Here is a 10753-nt window from a genome sequence, read left to right on the forward strand (position 1 = left end):
TCAATGGACCTGAGACGATTAGATTAAACTTTATTAGCAACAATTGGTAAATGGTCTGCAAGTGATACAAGCAGTGATGAGGTTTCTGCTGCAGTACGTATATATGTAGGCTAGGACGAGCTCAGCCACAGTTAAAATGATGAAGCAAGGGTTTTGGATCGACAAGAGAAGTCGACCACTCGTATATAAATGATAGTGAAAGAGTTTTAGATCGACCACAGAAGTCGACCAATCGTATATGATGATACGGAATAGGAAGGTAATGGTGACGTGAGAGTCGGCCACACATTTGGGGATTAGTAGACGAGGTATTTCCGCTGAAGCATTCTTATTAATTGTATCACGACCCAAAAACATTTCCCACACAGCTAATGAACACAAGACGTGAGTCTCACATAGGACACAGACAATAATAAGTACTGCGGTACAAATACATATAGTACATGAGAAATGTTTTTATATTCATAGCGTTTACATGTTTAAACAGCAAAGTCCTTAATAAGCTATGAGTGAATTACAGCAACAGGATTTGTTTTGCCATTTTTCTTTGTTATCACGATCTAGATGATTTCAGTTCTCTCAAAAGACCTGTGAATCTTGTTTGAACGCCTGGTTAAGTTATCGAATGAAACGAAAATAAAATCTGAAGTATAAAATGAAAGCTATTCTCATATCATTTCGATTCTCAATAAGTAGATGAAAGATAGCGGTGTGTTGAGCGCCAGTATAAACTTGGATGGAAGTGAGCTCTGACTGAGATGAGTCACGCCTGATGTGTAATGGCAAAATATTAACAGGTGGAGCTAGATTGCACTGACTAAATGAGTCAAGGTGAGGAAAACAAAACTTTAGCCACTTCAGGAGACAATTCAAATGAAAACCCCACAGCAGTGACAAAGACTTTGTAAATACTATTGTATTCTATTCAATGCCACATTGTGTATATTGTAAACCTATGTAACATTTACATATGAATTTTATCTAAGGACACATATATGCTGACATAATTTAGAGTATTTCTGAACTGTGTAATAGTAAACATTACATATGGACGGCCTTGTGCCGGCATAAATAAAAAAAAAACGTGATTGTTATTAGGTAATAGTGGATGGCATTGAGTCGATGTTAGATTAAAAAAATGTGAATGTTATTACGTAAAAATGGACAGCACTGTGCTGATATCAGATGGAAAACGTGTGTTGTGTAAAGATAGACGGCATTGCGCTGACGACATATATTGTTTAGTCCCTATCGTATATAAACATCAATATGTGTAGTGAGTGTTTATAAGGAGATTTAATGGTCCAGGTGCCGATTTTTATTGTTGAATAACCAGACTACAGAAAATTTAAAGGACAACTATGAGCAGAAAATCATAAATGATATTTTGTAGGACAGAGAAGTTCATGATGTAATGTCCGCTTAGTTAAGTTTTTTTAATAGAATAAGATGAAAAAGTATATGTTTAGCATTAGTAAGTCAATAGTTTTGGTTAATTGGGGTGATATTTTAGGAACAGCAATTTCCTAGTTTTTTTTTAAGAACTTCCATGAATGAGAGAGTAGGGAAGCTACTGAGAGATTGGAAACTTCAATTTTTTTTCCAAATTTGGGGCAAAATTTTCTCATTACCAAACTTGTTAGTTGCCTTTGAGAACAGGCCAATTTTGGAAATCAAAGAAGGATGGGGATGTGTGATATTCCTGGCTCTGGCCGCCAGTATTTTATTTTGCAAGACTTTCGCCTTGATGCAGCGTGATACATGTGAAGTCACACGGTACAAAAGTGGAGTGAGGTACAAGCAACAGTGGTACAGTATGTACCAGTCCCATGGGAGATTCCGCCAGTTGAACTGAACTTACTTCTAATTGGGCAGCACGTTCGGGTGCTAGGCGCCAAAACGTCCAACTTCTCTTATTAATCATTTATATACTTTTCACTGTATTTAACCCAGTTTTTAGTAAGACAACCTCTCATGATTACCCTACGAGTCTATCTTGTTTTATTAAACTTCACTAGTTTTGAGAAACATAAGAGTAACGATATTGCAACCGAAGACACCTTCGGGTCACTTTGGCGTGCCTGGGAGACGAAGTACTTTGGCTGCGCTAGTCACTCTGTTTTGGGCGTTCTGGAGGGCTGGACACATATACACTCCTGGAAATGGAAAAAAGAACACATTGACACCGGTGTGTCAGACCCACCATACTTGCTCCGGACACTGCGAGAGGGCTGTACAAGCAATGATCACATGCACGGCACAGCGGACACACCAGGAACCGCGGTGTTGGCCGTCGAATGGCGCTAGCTGCGCAGCATTTGTGCACCGCCGCCGTCAGTGTCAGCCAGTTTGCCGTGGCATACGGAGCCCCATCGCAGTCTTTAACACTGGTAGCATGCCGCGACAGCGTGGACGTGAACCGTATGTGCAGTTGACGGACTTTGAGCGAGGGCGTATAGTGGGCATGCGGGAGGCCGGGTGGACGTACCGCCGAATTGCTCAACACGTGGGGCGTGAGGTCTCCACAGTACATCGATGTTGTCGCCAGTGGTCGGCGGAAGGTGCACGTGCCCGTCGACCTGGGACCGGACCGCAGCGACGCACGGATGCACGCCAAGACAGTAGGATCCTACGCAGTGCCGTAGGGGACCGCACCGCCACTTCCCAGCAAATTAGGGACACTGTTGCTCCTGGGGTATCGGCGAGGACCATTCGCAACCGTCTCCATGAAGCTGGGCTACGGTCCCGCACACCGTTAGGCCGTCTTCCGCTCACGCCCCAACATCGTGCAGCCCGCCTCCAGTGGTGTCGCGACAGGCGTGAATGGAGGGACGAATGGAGACGTGTCGTCTTCAGCGATGAGAGTCGCTTCTGCCGTGGTGCCAATGATGGTCGTATGCGTGTTTGGCGCCGTGCAGGTGAGCGCCACAATCAGGACTGCATACGACCGAGGCACACAGGGCCAACACCCGGCATCATGGTGTGGGGAGCGATCTCCTACACTGGCCGTACACCACTGGTGATCGTCGAGGGGACACTGAATAGTGCACGGTACATCCAAACCGTCATCGAACCCATCGTTCTACCATTCCTAGACCGGCAAGGGAACTTGCTGTTCCAACAGGACAATGCACGTCCGCATGTATCCCGTGCCACCCAACGTGCTCTAGAAGGTGTAAGTCAACTACCCTGGCCAGCAAGATCTCCGGATCTGTCCCCCATTGAGCATGTCTCACGCGGTCTGCACGTCCAGCACGAACGCTGGTCCAACTGCGGCGCCAGGTGGAAATGGCATGGCAAGCCGTTCCACAGGACTACATCCAGCATCTCTACGATCGTCTCCATGGGAGAATAGCAGCCTGCATTGCTGCGAAAGGTGGATATACACTGTACTAGTGCCGACATTGTGCATGCTCTGTTGCCTGTGTCTATGTGCCTGTGGTTCTGTCAGTGTGATCATGTAATGTATCTGACCCCAGGAATGTGTCAATAAAGTTTCCCCTTCCTGGGACAATGAATTCACGGTGTTCTTATTTCAATTTCCAGGAATGTATTTATTTCGGGTGTTATGGGGAGTCGGACACGTATCTCAGTATCGTGCGTTACTTAGATGTGAATATGTAATAGTCACTCTGTTTCAGGCCTTCTTCAGAGACGGACATGTTGTACTCTGTATCGGGCATAACTTAGTTACGGATATGTAATACTCACACTGTCTAGTGCGTACCGGAGAGCCGGACGTGTGTATCACACTTTTGAAGCTGGATGGAAAAGTTACCATACAATTAAGGAAACTATGTCGGCTGTTGTTAATGATAGTGTAAATGTGTGAATATTTGAATAATTACCAAACAGGATAACTTAATGAGAAGTGTCGCCTTCTATCATTGTTAGTATGACAGATCTTACGCTCTCTAGATATAAAGACTAACTTGGACAAGTGGCATCCCGCAAAAAGCACAATCACAGGTTCGAATTGACAGTGTAGCAGCCTACGCCGAAGAAGATCCCACGACCGACGAGCTGTCTTCTGCGCTGGGACACAACTTTAGAATACGACAGGTTGGTGGAAAGAACGGTCAGAGACTCTTATTCGATCTCTCCAGATCTCTCCAGCTTCCAGATCTGACTTCCAAAGGGGGTACATAATTTATAAACTTCTTAAGAATAAATTAGCAGTTGAGCCTGTGAAGACATCGTCATTTTGTTGTTGTAGCGCATTTTTGTTTTGTCCTGTAATATAGAGATAAAAGTTGTTTTCTAGATGTAATATGTAACTGGAAATTATTTCTTTTTTGTAAGTAGATAAATATGTTTAGAGTTTATTGATTGTGGAAAGCTTTAATTTTTTTGTGTTTACCATTTACTGTAATAAGTTTGGTAGAAAATAGTTGTGTGAAGATATATGTAATTTACTTTGATGTTGTATAAACTGTGGGCAAGAGTATTGAGAAAGAGAGAGAGAGTAATATCGATAGTCGATCCAACAAAGGGGGTTTGTGTTGTTGGGTAACTAGAGAGGCGGACAGATGTTTTACTGTGGGAGTCGTGACATTTACAAGCTGGTGAAGATTGAGTTTAGTGGCAAGCGATGTACGTTTTTAATGAGTGTTTTATACCAGGACGTGATATGATAATAGTGAGTGTAGAAACTGGGCGAAGTAAATACTGAGACTGTGCCGTGAGACGAAGTAACTATGACAATGCAATCGAGAATTGACGGTTTTGTAGCTCTGTGTCTGTGAATTGAACTGCTTTTGTATTTTGGCTGTGTTTTCGTACACTCAAGTACTGTGAACTTACGTATTTATTCGCGTTTCGATGAACTACCGGACGCCTATAATCAGTGACAGTTGTTCTGAAGTTACGTGAACTGTCTATTGTGTGTGAGTACATTCCCGCCCAGGACGCTTTTTCGCGGTCGCGGCACTCATAATAAGAATTGACTTTGTACAGAATTCGATGTCGGCAAGTTTTATAAGCTGTGTGTGGCATGAGTAAACTTAAATTGTGTGCGCCAGAAACATTGAAACTGTGCACATACGGACATCTGTAACAACAATTACATCGACCAGCCTGTGGCCTGTAAAACGCCACTGTAATCAGATTTGCAGCTTAATGAATACCACCGCCCGCCCGATTACGAGGAAAAAATCATCAGCTGCAATCACACGACCGTGGGAGCAGATCTCTGCGTTTCACCAGGACCAGCCAGCTGCCGTCGATATCGCGACCATCGTCACAACACACAAGATTTAAAAGCAGCGCTCTCCTCTCAAAGACTCAAAATTATTGCAAACAATTTTATTTTCCTTTTGGCTGACATACACGTAACATTTGTCTTCTTTAGGATAAAAGTGTTCCCCACGAAGTGGTGTGTTCTATGTAGACATTGTTGACTTTCATTAGCAGTAGCCATTTCCCTTATAATTATTTCTATTTTCAGTTTTTTACACTTGAAATCCGCTACCGCTGCATGTGTATTTTTTTATAACTTTTGGAGGGTATGTGTCTAAATTCGTGTGCCGTAGCATTTACCAGAAGTATTGTAATGCTTTGCTACTTGGACAAGGGCGCCCGCCATTAATTTCTTAAACGTCGACCAATGACAGTGAATCTCGCTTGCTATTGGTGCTAACATTTTATAGTCGGTAATTCAAAGGTGGGTAGCTGTCAAACCACACGGGTTGTGATTACTTTGGATGAGAGTCGTGTAAAATTGTGGGTTCATCACTCAACTTTGGTATTCTTTTGTTTATTGATGTTAGAAACAATTTTTTTTGTCAATGTCCTTAAATCTTATTTAATATGGTTATTCTATGCTAAACTGGGATAAATGCACGGTCAGATATTGTGTTGGGAAGTAAAATTTGGAGAAACGTCTATTTAGATACGGCTTGATTTGGACTGCATTAGTTAACACGGTATTTTTCGGGTATTTTGGCGATACTTAGTGACAGGGCAGAACCGCAGTCGTCACAAGCCGTAACAAGAGGCAAGTATTCCAGCAAAGATCAGCGGTAACATATTTTGCATCCATTGAGTGAAAAAGGTTGCTGTAAACTAGGAACTCTACCACAGGGTTGTGTCCATTGCAGCTGGTATTTGTTGGCAACTACTGAAACGTCTTTCGGTCGCAGTGTAAGAAAACGGCAGAGAAAACTACATTGCATGTTGCTGCTATATGATAACAAACTCTGCTGATTACAAAAACAAAAATATCTAGAGTGTTGTTCCGTTCCACTTTTTATTCTAATCGTATGTCCTCAGATGTTTACCTCCCTCACTCATCATCGAAAAACGGTCAAATCTGTAACACGAGCATGCTTATATCTGTATGAATTAGTAAGATGCTATAAAATTTATGCTTCGAAACAGTCTGTGTTTACTTGCTGTTCTGTGTCATACCCAGGTAATAGGAAATGACAAATTTCATAAATAGAATTGTGTATTCGCAAAACCCAAAAGTTATGTTGGCAGATGCGAAAAGAGCCATTATCAGTTGTGTAGTGTAATAAGATTTTCCCCAGTACACTATGAGATACTGGAAGTAGCGAGACTATATTTGATGGAGAAGTTTTCTTATCGCTTTTCGATGTAGCTGCTTGCATCTCTGTAACAGAAAGGCTAAAACTATGACTTTCACTGAGAGCCTACACAGCCATTGTATAATAGGCAGCGCCATTGCCCTAGAGCTAGCAACGAGCTGAAGTATTTGTCTCTCATTTATTGCTCCAGTGGTGGCTAGGAGAGGTAGATCGCAACGTAAATGACGTGATTTGTTGGAGTTTTCACATGTAATGACCTTCCTGGACACAAAACTAGAAACTATTAATCTTATGTCTCACATTAAATGAAAATCACCAAGATTATTCAGTGGTAATGACACATAAATTCAAGTGAAATTAGCAAGACAATTCTGCGGCATCCTGGAAGCAACTCTCCGGTCATAGAGTTGCCAAACTAATTCTGCATTGTTGCCAGTATTCAATTACACCGCCAGGAGAAAGAATACCAGCCGAAGTGTGACTTGAATGTCCTTGAAAGTGATTACAGCCATATCTCAAAGACGCTGCATCTTAGGGTCAGAATACCAAACGTATAAGTCACTGAATTTTATTGTCATTTCTGTAACTAGCTTTAGGAATTGCAGTGTAGTTACTTATAATACTTAGTTGCACCAAACGCAAATTAAAAACAATAAAATAATAACTGTAGCAATTATTTCTGTTTTTCTGTCTTAAGTGTACTGACCACTGAAAAACTCATTAACCAGACAGGATTCACGTTTTTGGAGCATTTACAGTGGTTATATTCTAAACATTATAAGTACACAACATGCCTTTTGATCACTATATACTTTGAAAATATTTTTCTTAAGAGCGTTGTCATTGACAGTATCCCAAAAATAGAGGAACGCAAATAAAAACAACACAGAATTGATTGAGAGAGGCTTGGTAAGCAATGAATAACATCAAGTTCCAAATCAGGTAATTTACTGTGCACAGAAACCATACACATGTCCTAAAAAGTGGTCTCCAAAACCAGTGGAGAAACTTAAACAGGCTAACATTAAAGAAGAAGTAGTTGTCACCAGATCGTGGAAAATGGAACACAGAATGCTGACAATAAAGTGTAGAATACGTTATCCTTGAGCATAATCGTCATTCAGTCTATAAATACTGAAATAACGATAGAAATCCTAAACTTGTAATGATTAGAACATTACCACTTCTGATTCTTTGTCCGTAAAAGTGAAAAGCGTCTATGTTAAAGAGCTTTTCAGCTTCCAGTACGCTTAAGACAGAGAGAACCAGAAATTACAACTGGTTCACTAAGCCGCCCACAGTGCTGAGATTATATGCAGCGTCTGAACATAGTTTTATTACGAGACCTTTCTTCATTTTTCCCAGAGTGCAGATGCAGAAGTACTTTATGAATAATGCAACATCGGGTTCTCTAAGCGTGTGTAATGAATCTGGAAGCACGAACGCTGAAACCTTTATGCAGTGGTTAGAACATTTCATAATAAATGTAAGACCTAGTAAGAAAAACCCATATCTTTTGTTAACCACTCGTCGTACGTTACATTAAAATCTGTCAATTTATGTCGAGAAAAATGGTATTACTTTACTGGATTTTTCCCTGCGTACCAGCTATCATATGCAACCACTGGACGTGGCTTTCTATGGCCTATTTAAAACTGCCTACTATTTGGTTAGTGATAATTACTTAGTGGAACACCCTGACAATTTATATCTATTAAAGATATTGTTAGGTTATTTAACGTAGCATACAGGAAAGTCGCTATAATAAGAAGTGCCATAAAGGCTTTAAAGCAACTGGATTAGGTCGACTGAATTGCCAAATATTCAGTTATTCTGTCTTTGAGCCATCGATGACAACAGAGAGACCACATAATGTCTCAGTGATTAGCCTGAACAAAACAGAAGTAGCTGGAACATGTGATGCCTCTGGAGGTAATGCAGATGACACCACAGAAAGCCTAGATGGAGCATCTTATGCTCCTGCAGTTAATACTGATGAAACTGCAATATCTGTACCATTGTGTACAACCATATCCTACTTTGCCATGCCTCCTGTACCTAATGCTACTCCAAAAGGAAGGAAACACAGGAACAAGTTATCCTCGTTGCACATCAGAAGGAGCCCTGTCAAAAGAACTTTAGAAAATAAACAAGTTGAGAAAACACCCAAAGAGAAGTAGAAAGAAGAAAACCAAAAGAAAAAAAATGAACAGAATGCCAAAAAGGAGGCTAACGGGAGAAGAAAAAATATATGTAACAAAGAGCAAGATTCCTTGATATCAATGAACTACACTGAAGATGTCGATGATCATAATTTGATTGGAGAAAAACTTTGTAAAATCTGCAATGACTATGGTAAATCAGAGACTTTGTTGCATCTTCTTGCTGTCATAAATGGGCCCATTCTGCTTGTCCCGGGCTCATTGCTACAGAAGCGAAGCGCAAAGCAGACAAGTATGCATGTGACTTCTGAGCTTAAAATAAAATGATTTTTATATTTATTAAATGATGTGCATCGCCAACTTCCGCTCCTACTTACGTCATCCTTACCATGAAGGAGGGTAACATAAGAAATTGGATATCGTTTTAAAAACGTTAAAAAATCGCTGTAAATGTAACACTTAGAAAAACTAGAAAATCATTACTTGAAAAAACTATAATGGTTGCTCTAAAATATCGATGTAGGTATCAGGCCAAAACCATGAAGATAAAAAGAAATTGAAAGATTACTGCAGTCATCTTACCCTCCATTCTCCTACTATATTCAGTCCTCATTATGTTTTAAACTATTTCAGATTAAGCCCGTGTTTCAAAGAATGTGGTCTAGGAAAAGGTTCACACTGAAATTTCCAGATACTGATACCACTTCTTATACCATTGCACTCTAGTTTAACAGCTTCCTTCCATCAACTTCATTCATCTCCAGTTGTAAATCCTCGAAGAGCAATGTGAACAAATCATTTGCACTTATACTTTACAGAAAAATATGATGACGTAATTTTAATTACTTTAACAGATCAATTATTTATCTCACACAACTTGGAATGTGTAGTCAGTTTCCATTTGTCTCTCATACAGTTTTATAAGGATTTTGCTCTTGCATATTTCTGTAGGAAATCAAAATAACTTGATCCCATTTGCTGTGTAACTGCTACAATTTGGTGCAACACAGCATCCCATTTTAAAGTTTTGTCACAAAGAACTTAATTTCACTTACAAAAACGCTAGGAAAACTAATTCATTTATTTTAATAGGTGACATTAATGTGTACTTCCTAAGAAATCATAGAAACACAATGAACAGTGAACACCTAATGTGCTGATATGACTTAGTATAGTGGCATACTCTCCAGCTAGAGTAATAGCCAGTATTTTAAAACATATATGTAGATAAGGATAGATATAATAATTTAACTGCCAAAAATATTACAAATGGGCTCTGTGAAAGAGGAATAGCTCCTCACGATAAACCAAGTCAAGAGAAAAGCAAATTTCATGTGGAAGAACTTGAGGATTATAAACAAACACAGCAAGGTAAACCTCAGTCATCAACTACAGCTTATGGGCTGGTCACATGTGTATGCTGCTGTTGGTGTTAACTCCAAATTTAACATTAATATTAATGAGGTAACAAGTCTGTATGAAGAAATATTTCCCAAAAATAGTGTGAGAAAACGTCTTTAAATCAGGTTATAGGCTTTGCACTAGTAAGTGAATCAAAATTTCTTGTAGTACAAAACAGCAGCTTTATTCAGCAGCCAAGAGATAAAATGATCCCAGTAAAGTTAGATGTTACAAACTGAACATTATAATTCTTAAAAAGGCAATGCTGGCGTCAGAGAACATGTTCCTAATGCAGAAATTGATAACTCAGACAATAAAGTAGAAAGTATCTGGAATTTCATAAAAAGGAAACGGGGGAAAGTGTTGTCTGTAGAGAAAATATGTAAATAAAAATACTGTTAGTGATACAAGAATGGTTTCTGATGTATCAGACAAAAAATTGTAACAGTAAGAGAACAAACAGGATCATGAGGCTTCATAAATCAAGCCATAAATTTTCTACACGCCACTGTACCTAGCACAGTACAGCATATCCAAGTACCAAATTCACTATACAGGATACTGGAAGAATCATTAAGTCTCTAAAAACTTAAACCTCTATTGGAATAATTCTTTGGAGTCGACAACATATGTTGTAAGTTA

The sequence above is a fragment of the Schistocerca nitens genome, chromosome 3, assembly GCF_023898315.1.
Source record: "Schistocerca nitens isolate TAMUIC-IGC-003100 chromosome 3, iqSchNite1.1, whole genome shotgun sequence".
Taxonomy (NCBI): domain Eukaryota; kingdom Metazoa; phylum Arthropoda; class Insecta; order Orthoptera; family Acrididae; genus Schistocerca; species Schistocerca nitens.